Source organism: Dermacentor andersoni, chromosome 7 (assembly GCF_023375885.2).
Source record: "Dermacentor andersoni chromosome 7, qqDerAnde1_hic_scaffold, whole genome shotgun sequence".
In the NCBI taxonomy this organism is placed as follows: Eukaryota; Metazoa; Arthropoda; class Arachnida; order Ixodida; family Ixodidae; genus Dermacentor; species Dermacentor andersoni.
The window spans coordinates 67,345,168-67,361,939 of NC_092820.1; the positions used below are offsets into that span (position 1 = coordinate 67,345,168).

At 45.5% G+C, this 16,772-nt stretch overlaps 1 protein-coding gene and 1 pseudogene across 1 annotated transcript in view; both read right to left on the reverse strand.

Annotated features, from left to right (window-relative positions):
- Positions 1-16,772, reverse strand: part of LOC126534362 (luciferin 4-monooxygenase-like) — an 87,485-nt gene that overhangs the window by 46,166 nt on the left and 24,547 nt on the right. The gene's annotated exons all lie outside the window — the stretch shown is intronic.
- Positions 5,899-6,041, reverse strand: LOC126534974 (U2 spliceosomal RNA; annotated as a pseudogene).

Consider the following 16,772-nt stretch of genomic DNA (forward strand, 5'->3'; position numbering starts at 1 on the left):
TCGTCTTGCTGTCGGCGTCACGCCTACTACGCTGACCTAATAGCATGGACCACTAGGTATTTAGTCGTGGTCGTGAGGCCGTCGCAGTCGTTACATCGTCGTAATTCTAGCTTTTTCATCTGACTGTCATCATGCCGTCATAGTGCCGCCATCATCGTCATATAGTTGTCACGCATTCGTTGCCATACCGTCACCGTGATGCCGTTGCGATCGTTCTTTACCGCAACTCAAGTTTCGTCATACGACTTTCGCCATGCCATCGTCGTTATGCATTCGTTCTGATACAGTCGTCCTGATGCCGTCGTGGTTATTCCAGCTTCGTCAGTCTGGCTTCGCAGTGCAATTCACGTTATGCTGTCGTAGCCACATATTCGTGACACAGTCGTCGCCATGTTATTGTCACGCTCATGGTCGGTATCTTCTCATAGTCGAATGTCACCAATCAAGCTTCGTTATTTGACTCTCGTCGTCGTTACGCTTCCTAAGCCAACGCAGTAGCATCAGTTGTCTAATAGCATGATCCAGAGGGTATGTCGCCACCGTCGCGATGCCGTCGTAGTTGTAGCATCATAACTTGTTAACATATAGTATTACATAAGAACATCTATTTTCTTTTGCCTGCTTTTCAATTTTTCTTTCTGAGGCCGTTCTTTTTTTCAAGGACTGTTTCACACACGGCTGTGCCAACAGAATATGGGTATCCGGCTGTTTAAGGAGCTCTGCCTGCGGTATGATGCTATTATTCATTTGGTGCTCGCTGGATTTGTTCATTGCAGCTTGAATACAGGAGAAGGAAATGTATACCGGACAAACCGGTAAATGTTTTAATGATGGAGCTAAACAGCAAAAGAAAAATTACAATACAGGGAAGGTAGCCATTTAGCTGTGCATTGCAACAAATGCTACGCTAATGCTACCAGGTTTCTGAAGTACGCAAAGGGCCAAAAAGAGAAATTGTAGGAGCTTACTACACTACCAAAGCAGGAGATTAATGTGTTAGCACAGCATCACTTTGCCTAACAAAACTTGAGCTAACTTTCCTATGTAAGCATCTTTACTTTTAGGCAGTACACATACGTTTTAACCTTTTTTGTTATTGTTGGTGTTTTTTTTACCTGTTTAAAAGCTGGGAGATCGTCGAATAAATTTTCCAGTTGGCAGTACGACACTCGTCGTTTCGTACTTGTTTTCGATTACTGTCCTCATCTTCATTGCGCTGCTTCAAGTTTTACTACAGACATGATAGTGTGGGACCGTAATAATATTTTTGAGAAAATAATTTGAATATAATGGAAAACAAAATTCTGTTAGGCGGAAACTCAAACACAAATCGCTTTTACTTGCTTACGGGAGTATGAGCCATTGATGAGTCATTGCTTATACCCTTTGCCTTAAGGGGTTACGAGCCATTGCTATGCCCTGCACTGCTGCCTGGATCGGCCACCTATTGTTTTCTATCGCGCCTCGTGTCGTAGAATATGCAGTATCGGTGTCGGTGTCCACGGGGCCCGATAACGCTATCACGCTCCACTCTTAAAGGCGAAGCTTAAACGTCCTCCAAGTTTTTTTTTTCTTTTTCTGTTCGTTTTTTTTTTATCTTCAAAGAACTTAACGTATCTTCCGTGAATGCATCTCCTTCCTATGTAAGGAAATTGACTTTCAGGGTCTTCGCGTGCAAAAAATCGAAAGCGACAGATTCAAAGTAACCGAAGCTTCGCCTGCAAACAGAGAACAACATATCCTTATGCATGGAAAATATCACACAGTAAGGCAAGCCGAAGGTTCTGCCACCGAGACGAGCGCCAATCTCTCCCGTATAGCCAGTAGGCTTCGACATATATGGCCGCGTTTTGACTCGTCAGAACGACAGCACATTGGCGCGCTTGCTGGTGGTGGTTGCGCTTCTACGATGGCGATGCAAATACGCGGTATTGCTCTGCCGTTCAGTGCAAGAACAACCTCCAGAAGGCGGGAGTCCGAGACCCAACCGTGAAATTTTGCATACTTCCGAGCAATTGGCAAAGAATAGACAAGCGAAGAACTGTCTGCAGAAGTAAATCGCGCATTTTTGTTTGTCGCACCTCTTCTATTGATTTGTTTCGCGTGGTAAATTGAGGACCCCTTAAATGCGCACCAACAACGCTTTGTTTGTAAGCTTCGTTCGTACCCGCCGCGCTGGCACAGAAAATATGGCGTTGCGCTGCTAAGCACAAGGTCGCGGGGGCGAATCCCGGCAGCGGCGGCCGCATTCGATTGGGCCGAAATGCAAAAATGCTCGTGCCCCGTGTGGTGGCACGTTAAAGAACCTCTGGTGGTCAAAATTAATCCGCAGTCACCCACTACGGCGTGTCTCATAATCAGTTGGTGGTTTTCACACGCAAAACCCCACATTTAATTCTTTTTCAAAATTCGTTTGTATGCGGGCGCCCTGTGTGCTCAATTCTGGCGCCTCTTCAGGATAACGCCAATGAAGCTGGCTCCGTCGTGGCTATAGTATACGTGGACACTCAGACATTTTTTTAAGCGCTGTAAATACTATGCCGTATGCAGTCAAATGTATTCGTAACTAAGTGCTCGGCACCTGCAAAATCGTTCATTTTACAGGTTACTTCGTTGTGAAGATGGCGCACCGTATACCGCTCACAATAGACCAAGTCAAGGACCTTCAACTGACTAAGTCATTTGTTTACCATGAATTATAGAAAGCCTTATTGAGATTACCCGCTTTGCGCGCACATCTTAGGACAAAATCAGCGACTGCTGGCTACGTTTTTGTTGCACAGAGGCAAACCTCGGCGGCGACAACAGGTAACGCTGCAGACCACCCACAGCTGCTATCACCTCCCTTGCCATCGAAAGTGTAGGCTCGTTTACAGCTTCTTTATCATCGTCGGATTTGTTTACAATTCGCCTCCATCCCGCTCCATATGTGGCTTCGAAGACGTCGTGTGTCGTCCGATTCGAGCACATCGTCACGTCGCCGCTACGGCGACACTCATTCTTCATCCGTCGCTTCCACTGCAGTCTTACAACAAACAGCGTACGAGTTCAGCGCTTTCAGGAGCAGTGTAGCAACACTGTAACACTCGCTGGCACTGATAGGTTCGTCAAGTGCATCGCTAGCACTGCAGCAAACGCAGACCGCCGCTCAGTGGCGTCTATAAAGGCCAGTGGCGGCACCGATACACGTAGAGTTTGTTGTAAAGCAACAGATCAGTTTCCGGTGGGACGGCTAAATTTCTTCGTTGCACAAGCAAATTCGATGTAATAGTCTTCATGGTAGTGTCGTTGGCGTCCACACAGCTTAACCATTGGCGCGCACATAGTGCAACAATAACTACGACCAGCATTGTTAAACAACAGCGCTATAGTTGAACGCCATGTACATAAACACAAAATATATATATATATATCTTTTTTTTTGAGGGTGGAAAGAGAGGGAGGGCTGATTTTTTACTTGAACATTTGAAGGAACTTGCGTTTTTTTCCTAGCCTTGTTGTGGACCGCGCTTGCGCTTTGTTCTGTCCGCACAGCAAAGTGGAATTCTTTCGCGGTATAAAATACACATTCAGAGCGCTATTGATAAAAGAAATTGCTCGCCGTGACCGAGCCATGCACCGGATGCATATGCTGGCGCCGTCGTTTTAGATTTGGAAGAATGCCACCTCTTTGCGATGGCACAATTATCTTTCTTTTCGCTATTTTTGTTGTATAGTAAGGTTTGCTCCGAAGACCAGGAGTGGGCCGTCCAGCGGGCCAGGGCCGTTGCCGAGGATCTCGAAAGATCTTCCTCGGGCGATGGACCCCTGGCAGCCTAGCCCCGGGTACCAACATCAACAACCGTTGGACAAATAAAGTTTATTCCTATCCTATCCTATGCTCCCCAAATACAGAGGAACAAACCTTGCATGATCCCCGGCAGGTGAAGTTTCTGCATGACACATTGCAGAACGGATGAGGTCAGTGTACTGCCACCGACAATCACTTTTGTGAGACTGCTCGTGTCCACTTGCTCCACAAGTGGGCATTGAACCAACTTGTGAAGGATTGTCGGATACAAAAAGGTACTCGTCGGCTGTTGTGCAAAAAAGAAACAAAGAGTTACTGTGAAAATCTAAAAGCATGTGCAGTATTATTTATCGCTACTTCGACGGTTCAGTCTTAGTACTTCGCTGGAAGGGCAAGGGGCAAGGATTATCCGCGTGGTCTTTGACGACCACAGCTCTTCATGGCCCTCACCAGTTTTCGTAACTATGCGCTTGGTCATGAAAATTATCGCCAATGTATTCTTACTGGTCGCTTACTTTTTGCAAACTTTGAAGTGGCAATACTAAAAATGAACCTAGGAAAAGGAAGGCAGTTTATTTGACTTTTCTTTCTTTTTGTGCAATGCCACTGGGTGTAATATATATATTTTTTGACTAAAGCAAATTTTTAAATATGCCCTGTCGCAACCAGTACGTTGGATTAGTTCAGTTGGATTACTCGAAGAGGCGAAAATTACTTGCACAGCAAATCAAATTGCATATTAAACGAATTAACAAATTATAACTAATTAGATCTGTGACTAATTTGTTTACGACACATACAACTCAATAAACTTTGTTCACTTCTTTATAACATGGTTAGTTCCGTGGTTAATGTAAGCACACAGTGCTTGATAGGTGGCCAGTCTGTGGTGGTACACTTTCAAACATAAAAAGCATAAAATAGTAGCTTATCATGCTTGCAAACTAAAGCGGTACATTTAAGTACATTCGCTTTCTACCGCCGCGATAATATATTGACATTATTCGAATTTGCAAAACAAAGAAACGAACTTGTAAATTTGCAGCATATTGTAAAGCCACGATAAAGAGTTCTCATTATTTACAAAAGAAAGCAGGCAATTAAGAGGCACAATAAAATGTGTAGCGTCTTAACATGCTACAATAACAGATTAACATTATTTCTAAAACAAAGGAAGCGAGCGATTGAAATGCAAGCTCACTTTACTGATGGTTACATAAACCTGTACACAAGTTCCTCATATCTTTCATAACTTTTCGTTTTGAGCTTATGTTATCGAAGCTGACACTGAGGTTATTTAATAAAATTGGCACCTAGCACTTACGAGTTTTTTTTTAACACGACCGCGTTAAAAGCGCCGTGTCGCAGAAAATCCGGTGTCGGCGTCCGCCGTCGGTGGCGTTGTCCGTTAGAGAAAAAAAAACGCAGCCAACCACAACCACGCAGGCCCTCCCCGTGGTGCAGAGGCGTTACTGAACTAATTGACTTTCTCAAAGTAATATCCCAGAGATAATTTGTAAAGTCCGACTTTCGCTCAACCTACAAACATGATAGCGTCGGTCTGTAATATGAATATACGAGATGGACATAATTCTGTTACGCGGAAACTTAAACACAAACTCCTTTTTCTTTGCTTACCGGGGTATGAACCATTGCTGTGCCCGGCACTGCCGCCGGGATCGGACCGACATTGTTTTCAATCGGGCCCCGTGTCTAAGAATATTAGGTGTCGGCGTCAACGGGACCGGATAACGCTATCGCGTTCCACTCCTAAAGGCAAAGCTTAAGCGTCTTCCAAGTTTTTAGCACAGGTCGCAAACACTCATAGCTTAAAATATCTGACCATTTTTCATTGAGTAACCTTAAAATCCGGCACCTTATATTGATGACAAATGCAGACCTTCTGGATCACACTATAATTAAACATCTCATCGGCTTGTAGTTACCTTGTGCTTCATATATGGCTACAGTGGTTTCGCCTTTGCTGCACTATAAGTTACGCTTATTACCATTCTTTTAATTATGCAGTTGATTACGTGTTTGTACAGCGAAGCTGTATACTTGTAACCCCCCCCCCCCCCCCAATACGTTTGTCGTGTCCGCGGGCAAAATTTTGGGCCGATCCTGGAAGTTGTGCAGTAGCGGGCCGACCCCCGGCGGAGGTGAAGCAGGCTTCAAGCACTCCGCCAATAATAATAATAATAATAATAATAATAATAATAATAATAATAATAATAATAATAATAATAATAATAATAATAATAATAATAATAAATATTATGCTAATGATGATGATGGCAGTAATAATAAAAATGATAAATGAAATGAAATCAAAATGCACTGTTTCAAGTCGACGGGTATACGGCAATCGTTTGTGAACAGCACGTGAACTCACGAGCAAGAGGCATTATCATATATGCAAAGGACAAAATCTATGTACAGCCATACACCCCTGACTCGCAAGAGGACCACGCCACCGACTAGGGGGAGGGGGGTATATCTGTGCCGTGCATACGAGACGCAAGTGTGATATCCACTGTGTATATATCTCTAGATACATCCAAATGTGGTGTAGAAAAGTTCTTGACCATGTACTTTACATGGTTTAGCGGTGATGACACAACCCCTGTGATCATCGTCGGATACTTCAGCGTGGACATTGCAAAATCACACAAAAGATCGTTTACTAAGTATGTGCTAGTAGAGTTTGGTTTGAAGTGCCACACCAATCGAAGTCACTCTTCTCAATAACGTTCGTGTATAGATTTAACTTTGACCAGGATGCGAAGTTTTGTAGCGAAACCAATCCGTGTATATCACAGTGATCACAAAGATATCGTCGCCACCACTACGCAATGGTACGGAATAGTAAAACTTTATTCTTGTCCTTCGGAACGCCCATTACCCAATGATGAAAATAAACACGCGTAACCTTGTCTAACCCTCTGTCATGTGCTACAGCTTCGCTGGTCATCTTCCTTCATAAAGTGGTACGGCTCCCCATTTTTTTTTTTTTTGAGAAGTGCCTTACCGATTCATGCCATATGGTAGTAATGAGTCTACGAATGCCTTATACGTGATCAGTTTAAAGTTTCCTGGAATTTTTAAAGATCGCCTGTTACACGAGAATTGTGCTATATGCCGCATGCGGTATTTAAAAATTCGAGAGAAGTTATATATGATCACCCCCTATACTGAGAGTTTCACATTGATGGGAGCCTTGCCTCCCAGGTTACACAAATAAGCTAATACAGCACTCAGTCTTTTACAAGTGTGAAGAATATCGCCGTACCATGTAAGGTGTTGGTCAAAAACTAAACCCAAGTATTTTACAGTAGTCTCCGGAGCTAAAGCTCAAGAAGCGCAATGCTTGAGATAAGAACTATGCTGGAAAATTTGCCTGGTCACGGTTATTATCCTGTAGGCATTCTTAAAACACAGTAACTTAGACTTCCGTATTTGACTTAAACGCAAAAAACAGAAGGACGCAAGAATGAAAGACCAGACAGGACGGGCGAATTCTTACAAACTCGCCCAAATTTCTGTTCTTCTAAACGTTTTCCTTGATTAAAATAAATTTACTTTTGTTGAAACAATTCCGGAACCTAAGATACATCTGTTTGAAAACGGCTGAATCGCGTTTCCTGGTCACCAGTGTCAAGTGCGATCCACATTCCGTCTGCGTACTGAAATAGCCTTGTTTTTAACTGCACAAGAGAAAGATCCGACACACATATATGTTGAAGAATATAATAGCTAGCGTACTTCTCTGAGGTACCTCATATTTTATTACCTTGAAGTCGCTATAGATATCTTCTACCTTGACGCATTGCGTCTGTCGTCTGTCGTAAAAATAATTCACAAGGAACTTGTTGAATTGTTCGCCCAAGCCTGATACGTGTTTTTTTAACATTAATTTGTGGTCAGTTGTGTCAAAAGCTGTTGTCATAACTTACAAGAGCGCTAAAACCACATGATTGTTCTAAATTGAGCTAATGATGAAATCTGAAAATTGCTCCAGAAGAGAAGTAGCGTTTTCGCTCTTTGTAAACAGAAAATCAAAAGAATTAGTTTGCGAGTATTTTTCAAAAATAATTCCACAGTTGATGCTACGTGTTTTTCCACGATGTAAGCAAGTGCTGATACCACTTATATTGCCCTATAGTTCCACATTTACTTGGACTTTGGAATTTTGCAAACTAGTCTCACAACCGGCATTTTCATTTTCTTTGGTATTTCTCCGGTATGAATTACTCCATGCAGTATTTTTAAGAGAAAATTTTTCAGCTCACTAAAGATGCAGCAAAGGTTGCGAATACGAATTGTATCACAGCCCACAGGCTTCCATAATATTACGGTGCTGATTGTATCTCATAACTCTTGCTCTTATATGTTCGGAAAATAGGCCGAGTTCACGCATATACGTTTAGGTTCATATGTCCTATCGTTATCTCTGTTTTCTTCCCTTAGCTTCACAGCAGCATTCAGAAAGGTGCGGTTAAACTTATCTCGCACCGATTGTGCGCTCTCGTTTTGGAAACTTTTTCTTATCGTATGGTCGATGAGTGCGTGCTTCTACCTGCAGTAAATCACGCTGTGCGCCTAGTTGGTGCGTGGATTTCAAAAGATGAAGCGCCAACACTGACCGCAAACTACAAAGGAACAAAGAGAGGACAAGGCGCTAACTGCCAATGAGGTTTTCTGCTAGCGATATGGTTTTCTTTGTGCTGCTTTCATTTATTGAGAACTGTAGTCAATAAGTAGCGCCTCCTTGCTAACTCATTTTCTCAGTTACCTAATTTCTGAGAGACCAATATTAATATCGTGTTGCTGTCTTCAGGTTGTTTCCTGCATGTGTGACATGATTTGTCTTCTGAGTGACACGAGTCTGGTATTTTGCTCCTGGCCCACTTATTAACACGATTTCATTGTCTTATTTTCACACTCTTCGTTGATCGTTTACATATGTCTCGCATACTTTCTATAAACCTGTACAAGCGTGTGTGGTCAAATTGCAAAATCTCATTCCAGTTATATGTTTAATTAGTTCGTAAACATGTGTGTTGTCAATAATTTTGCTACTGAGAGGGCTTCGATACTTCTTATTGTCATCCGCCATCACCACTAGCGCCAGGAAATAATGATCAGGCAAGTTGTGTACAATTACAGCAGATATGTAAAACTGCTTCGGCAAAAGCGTAACAATATGATATATGCATGATTTCCCAACCTTTGAGCCCAAGTGCTCCTCCTTAGTGTACTCGTTAATTCCGTAATACAAGCTATATTCAGCATGTAAGTTTGGGTAAGCATTTACGTCTCTTCTGTGGATCCATTGCATCAATATTTATATCTTCAATTAGGGCGAAGTATATTTTTATTGTAGTACTCGCTCAAAAGTAGTTTTAGGTTCACTTTATTTAGGTTTGATGGCCTGTAAATTGCACATAAATTGTATATGATAAGAAGCTAACAAACACTAATCCCAAGGACAATATTCGGGAAATTAATTTGTGCTTAATAAACAAATAATTAAAAGATAATTTAATAGAAATGAAAGTGTATGAGGAAACGATTTGCCGCAGGTTGGGAACGATCCTACAACGTGCGCATTACGCGTGCGATGCTCTACCAATTGACGTACCGCAGCGCCTTTTCCCCATCCACTTTCTTGGGTATTTATGTTTCCTAGTAGAACCCCTGGAGTGTTAGCCAGCTCCACCACTCATAAATCTTGGTGGCGGATGTGGAACATCCTTTCTGCCGCAGGCGTCACGAGAACGCCACCTTCTTTGGGTGAAGGCAACCGGTCAATAAACCCACACATGCTACCTGAAGGCATCAATGTTGCCTGATTCGAGACCCTCGTTATTTAATGAACGATAATAAAAGGGGTTAACCAAGGGGCGCTATATTTATTACTCATATCATAAGAAGCCAACAAACACTAACACCAAGGGCAACATAGGGGAAATCAATTTGTGCTTAATAAATGAAATAAAGGAACGATAATTTAACGGAAGCGAAACTGGACGAACAAAGAACTTGCCGCAGGTGGGGAACGTGCTGCGGTAGCTCAATTGGTAGAGCATCGCACGCGTAATGCGAAAGTTGGGGGATCGTTCCGCAGCTGCGGCAGCCTACACACTTCCTTCCACATTTATCGAAGCGTTTTTATTACATGATAAAACAGCACAAAATTGTTATTCCTAATTACACATTGTACTCTTGAGTACTGGCTCTGTTTATTTAGCCATCGTAAACGCAAAACAACGTTCAGCATCGTTTTCCTTCCAAGTGACCTCTGGCCAGCATCTAAATTTTTTACCGTTAGGTTCCCGTGCACGGAAGGCTCACATTCATTGCTTCCTACATTTAACCTGGTTGCTTATTTCGTGCTAAAATCAGTTTACTGCGCTTCGATATCTGGCGTTACTTAACTTAGGGTGAAGGGACGTTTTTGCAAGCGGAGATGTATGCCCCAACGCTAGGTTTCAGTCGTGACCCATGCGAGACACGTCCCCATCGAAACGGGAGCCTGATTCTGCTGCGACTGGCGACGGCAATACCGCTGAGTCGTTTAACATCACTGCCTGAATCGTTACATAACATTCTTCTCGTTAAAGTACAGGCGCATACAAGCTAAGGAGCTAGATCCTGCATTACATATCGGCAGTCAGGACCCTCCGACGCTGTTTCGGAATAGAACATACAGTTGCAACTAAGCATCAATTTGTGTCGTGTTCCAATGCTTGCCTTCCTTTCTTGCGTTGTTCGTTCACATGAAGGAAATTACGTACAACAGTGGGCGTGAGAAACGCAGCGCACTCGCAGCAGGCCGTCCCTATGCATACACAATCAAGAAAGAAATACAGTGAGTGTTATTGGAACGCGTGTTCTTTATTTTTTATAGTGTACCCGTGGCCATGGGTGACTGAGTTGCTTTGTATTTTTTTCGTGTCCGCGGCACCTTCTTTTGTCCCAAAAGCCGAATAACCCTTTGGTAAATTGAATTGAAAGTACTGAATTCAATAAATAAACAGTTGCATGCATTGTGTGCGACTAATTTCAGACTTTCCTGTGTTCTTGTGCCTTATGTGCTACTCTTCTGACCAAACAAAGCCTGTACTTAGCACATTTATGGGGTCCTTCTGCCGCTAGCTGTGGCTCAAGGTGCATTCAGAGCTCGTGTTCGGCGAATTCCTCCCCGTCATGTCTGTGTTCTTCTCTCACGTGCCACTTTTCTGCCCCAGAATAGTCTGCACCAAGAACATCTAGGTCCGAATTGCAAGGCCACCCATGTACACCAAATGAAAGGCGCAAGAGCCGAACTCACTAAGGTTTTACTCCACGAACGAAGAAGAGGATTTGAATTATTTGGGTGAGATATCATGCCTGGAGATCGGTTAAGGGGAGGCAAGGAATACACGTTTTTACAGAAAACGGGGATACGACTGGCTTTACTGAAAAGTAAAATCAGGTTTGCAACCCAGTCGGGCAGCTGCCTCGCTTCCAAAAAAGAGCAGGGGGCAACCACCCCGACGGGGAGGCAGGACGAGGTAAAGTGGATTTCCAGAGCAAGGAGCAATCACGCCCAGGGCAAGGTGACGGGTGGTCTCTACGAAGGCTCCCCCCCCTAGAATGCCGGAGGCTTAGGTGTGAATGGCGGAAGGAATGAAGAGTCAATTAATGTTCAAGATAGGCTGATTTCACGCGGTCGCACGACACTGCCTCTTCTTCGCCGCGAGCGTCAATATTGAAGGCTTTCTCTGAATGTGAAACCACACGAAAGGGCCTTCATAGGAAGGAGTCAATGGTGGCTTGATAGAGTCGGGCCGCATGAAGACGTGCGTCTTTGTGTCGATTGCTGGAAAACCGAACACAGGCTGCCCACGGGCGATACTTGGGGGTAAAGGTCGAAGCTGGTCGAGCCAGCAATGTCGCTTCTCTAAGTGCTTCGCGGCCACTGGCGGAGTGCCTTGCTGGGTGCCGAAATACTGGCTTGGAACGCGCATTGCTGACCCATAGAGCCTCTCGGCTGCACTGGCTCCGAGGTCATCCTTGATTGTTGTTCGCAGCCCCAGCAGTACTAGGGTAGCCATCCCACCTAGTGCTCCGTCGAGCATGGCGGTCAATGGCGCCTTCAGTTGTCGGTGAAGACACTGTGGAGATGCCGTTGATCTGTGAGTCGTAAACCGTGCTGTTATGAAAGCGCGTGCCAAGCAGTCTCGTTAGGGCAAAAAAATCGAACTTTGGAATTGCAGGCTTCGATCAGTAGTTATGCGCAAAGGGCAACCGTACCGCTACACCCACGTAGCAACAAATGTTTCTGCCACGGTTTCGACCAGGATGTCTTGTAGCGGAACCACCTCAGGCCACCTTGAGTACCAGTCGACACACGTGAGGAGGTACCTGAAACCTTGGCAGGGAATAATAGGCCCCACTAAGTCCGAACGCATGTCATCGAAACGTCTCTCTGGTGGGCATAACAACTACACCGCTGAACGCGTGTACCGGGTCACTTTCACGGCTTAACAGGCCTGGCAGCTTCTTGCTCAGCTTCGAGCATCTTTATTGAGCCATGGCCGGAAGATGTGGTCTCTGATAAGTGTCTGGGACCCTCTGATGCCGGGATGGCTTATCTCACGCAGTGAATCGAATATTGGCCGCTGCAATTGATGTTGCACGAACGGGCGAGGAGCTGCGTGTGATGTGTCGCAGCTGACCAATGTTGTTGGCTAGGGAAGCGGAAATTCTGCAAGCTGGAGCTACGAGCCCTTTTCCCGCAAGTGGCGCAGCTCGAAGTCGTGTTGTCGGGTGGAGGCTAGTGCTATAATATCTACAGGGCCAGCAGGCGCAGCGCCAATGCGCGACAGAGCGTCGGCTGATTTTTGGTCCCAAATATGTGACGGATGTCAGAAGAAAATTCGCACATAAAGGAAAGTTGCCGAAGCTCAAATTCTGAGTACGAGGAACTTTTGTTCTTCAAAACGAAGGTTGACGGTTTTCGGTCGGTCAGAATATAAAAGCTACAGCCTTGAAGAAAGAAACGAAAATACTTGACAGTACAATAGCTGGCCAACATCCTCCCGGAGGTGCTGTAGCGAGCTCCTGTAGGTTTGAGGCGCTTGGAAAAAAAAAAAAAACGAGCGGCCTCCAGTCTGTGCCATAGTGCTGCTACAGTACTGCGCCCACTGGAGTGGTCGACGGGTTGGCACTGGGTTGGCACGTCGGGCCACGAATGAATCAGCAACGCTGCAGTCGCCAACCGCGCTTTGGCTTCCTGGATGGAGTATTCGTGCTCCGAAGACCAGTGGAAGGTAGGTCTTTTCTGGAGTTGAGACACAGTAGGTGAGTAAGCTGCTGAATAACTTGCTCAAAAATGGCATAAATCGTCTGCGAAAGTTTATGAGCCCCAGAAACTCCCGCAACTTTCAGAAGGAGGTTGGATGCGGTAAGTCCTTAATTTACCATACCCGTGATTCCAGTGGCTTGATGCCTTTCGGTGAAATGCGATGGCTGGTAAAATGCAGAGCTTCAACACCGAAAATGCATTTTTGGGGCTTTAGGACCAGGCCGTTTTCATCTAGCCGCTGAATTAGAAGGCGAACGTGCTCCTTGCGATTTTCATCTGTGCGATTCGCAACGAGAATTTCGTCAAGGTACACGAAAATGAAAGGGAGTCCACGCGTAATCTCGTCCATGAAACTGAAAAGTTTGCGCCGCATTCTCCAAACCGTAAGTCATATTGGCAAATTCAAATAGGCTAAATGGGGTAGTGTTGCTGTCTTCGGAGTATCGCTGGGTTCCACAGGAATTTGGTGATACGCGCTCATGTGATCGATATTGCTGTATCTTTTGGTTCCTGCGAGATGGGCGCCGAAGTCATGTATGTGGGGTAGGGGATATTGACCCGGACCAGTGAAGAGGTTCAAATATCAGTAATCACCTCAAGGCCACTAGTCGCCACTGTCCAGCTATGGAACCAGATGGAGAGGTGAATACTAATTGCTGGAAGAAGGACGAATAACTGTTCGAACTCATGAAGGGCGAATTCCAACCTCCATCCAGCGAGCCTCCGTGGCCGGGCGGCCAGCGACAGGTTGGCCGGTGTTGGACCACGAAGAAAAGGCGGCTTGCGCGAGGACTGATGTCGCATTCCGCCGTTAGCGACTGGCAGGTGTGTTTAATTCCTGTCCACGAGCAGGGCTCGGTGCAGCAACTTGCCTGTTCGCGAAAGTGACGGTGGTACCAGCACAACTGCCGCGGCGAGGCTCTACGCGCGCTGCAATATTGTGAAGTCGAATGATTGCGCCGAAGTTGGTCGCCAGTGTTTCCACCCATCGTCAGCATCTGCAGTGCACTAACAAGGTGTTTGACTGTTTTTTCCAGGTGTGAGAGTCAGACTCTCGGAGCAGCGATAGGTAGCTGTGCCAAAGACGAGCATTCGCATATGCGGTCAGCGAGTGCAGCTAGTCGATCGAGACTGGTCTCGTCGGAAACCGCGAGCACCACGCGTACGGACTGCGGGAGGCGCTGCAAGAACAGCTCGCGCAAAATTGGAAGCTGTGTCTCGCTTGCGGAGTGCTCACCCAGCAACTGACGCAAGCGGTGCAGGAGTTGTGACAGTCATTGGTCGCCGAATTCCTCGGAGAGGAGCAGTTGGAGTCTACTCGGTTGCGATGACTCGAGGCACTGCAGGACCGTCCGTTTCAGGTCAATGTATGCGGTGGCCGAAGGCGTACCCCCTAGCAAGTCATCTATGGCATCGACGATGTTGGAGGGTAACGGGGCGGCCACGTACAAGTGTTTTGCCCTGTATGGATTGATACGCCGGATTTGAAAACGGGCCTCCACTTGCGTAAATGAAACTCGGGGATTCGTGGGCCGGAATCTAGGACGCTGAAGCTCTGCGGCGATGACAGGAGGCGTAATTGTGGCGTCGTCTCTCTCAGAAGGAGTAGGAGCAGCGTCGTCCATGGCTAGTGTTCAAAAAAAGGTAAATGTCCTGGGTCACCATTTGTTGGGACCTCGGTTTAGCAGAGGCAAGCAATACACGTTTTCACTGCTTGAGAACGGAGAGTCGAATGGCTTTATTCAAAAGTAAAAGGTGGTTTGCCGAGTGGCTATTGTGGCATCCCAGTCGGGCAGCAACCTCACTTCAAACAAAGAGCAGGGGTAATGACCCTCACGGCGAGGCAGGGTGACGTAAACTGGTTAAAACAGACGTTCGGGTGAGTTGGTAAGACATATTTGAAACAAAAGAGTGCGGTATTCACGGGGACAAGAAGGGAGAAACGACACGGACGAGCGCTGACTTACAAATGAAGTTTATTGCTTGGAACGAAGAATACATAACAGCTCCAATCAACAGAAGACACCAGAATAACCATACATATATTCACAATCAATCATACACGGTGCACTGAACAGGGGAGATAACTTTAATCATCATATCCCCCCCCCCCCCCCGCTAAATATGCAAGTTCTTTGGACGCAATGGATAAGGAGGGGCTACTGACGCATGCGTCTTTTGACCAGGCGAGGTGCGCTGCTTCGATGATTCCACGGGTTAGTTAGTTACTATGGTTACTTAAAATTTGTGTTCTAGCGAAGTCAGGGTGGCAGGCCCTGGTGTCGCAGTCGGATACGCCGGCCTTGTTTTGGAATTCAATTGATCCTTGTCGGTCAATACATTCCTCTATGGCCGAGAAAAACTCGTTATGCGGTAGTGAATAATACAAGTCCGTCCTTGACATCAAAACAACAAGCGCTCAGTCCTTTGTTCTTGTTAGTTTCTAGAAACTGGATTACATCCAGCGAATTCTTCACCTGGCACGGATCGTCTAACGTGAGCGAATTTAAAATCTTAAATGAAATGGCTACAGATTTTTGCCAAGTCCCTCTCTCAGATACGATTGCACAAAACGGACACTCTGGCTTCTGGGTCTTGGCACTAAAAAACACTTGTAAACTTAGCCCTTTACTGTTATCTGCTGCTTTCGTTAACAGTTCGAGGTTAAGTTTTTATACACTTTCCTGACCTGACATTTAATTTTTTGCAAGGAAATACTCTTGGCAACAGAAAACGAAGACAAAATAGCTTCCCTACCCTTCTTGACGTACAATTCAGAGGGTAGCACTAGGAATCCTCCGTCCTTGTCCGCTGGGAGCAAGCGCAGCGAGTGTTCCTTTAAGTACGAGACAGTTCCCCGAACAGAAAAGGGAACTGTAGAGACTGCGACACCAGGGCCTGCCATCCTGACTTCGCTAGAACACAAATGTTAAGTAAACATAGTAACCAACTAACCCGTAAAATCATCGAAGCAGCCCACATCGCCTGGTCAAAAGATGCATGCGTCAGTAACCCTCCTTATTCATTACGTCCAAAGAACTAGCATTTCATTGTTAGAAGGGGGGGGGGGGGATATGATGATTACAGTTATCTCCCCTGTTCAGTGCAGCGTGTATGATTGATTGTGAAGATATGTATGGTTTTTTGGTGTCTTCTGTTGGTTGGAGCTGCTATATATTCTTCGTTCCAAGCAATAAACTTCAGTTGTAAGTCAGCGCTCGTCCGTCACGTTTCTCCCTTTTGGTCCCCGTGAATACCGCGCTGTTTTGTTTCAAATAGGAGGTAAACTGGATTTCCGGAGCAAGGGGCAATGACCCGCACAGCGCGCTGACAGACGGTCGCTACAATCAAGTCTACGGTTGATTGTATCAAGGTTGAAAAGAGCCCTCAGACATAATTCTACCAGCACGGATATTGGCCGAGTCATCCAAGTCCCTAAACAAATACTTTCTACAAATTCTACGAATGCACCTGCAACCTCTGAACAAGCTGACGACGCTCGCCAAAAAACTTCCGTCAGTTTTCCCTTAACCTCTATTTTGCTAGCCCCAGAGCATACAGGTACCTGTTAAAAACACTGTGCCGTCCAACAGTACAAATTTGAAGAAGCTGGTTATCGGCAACATC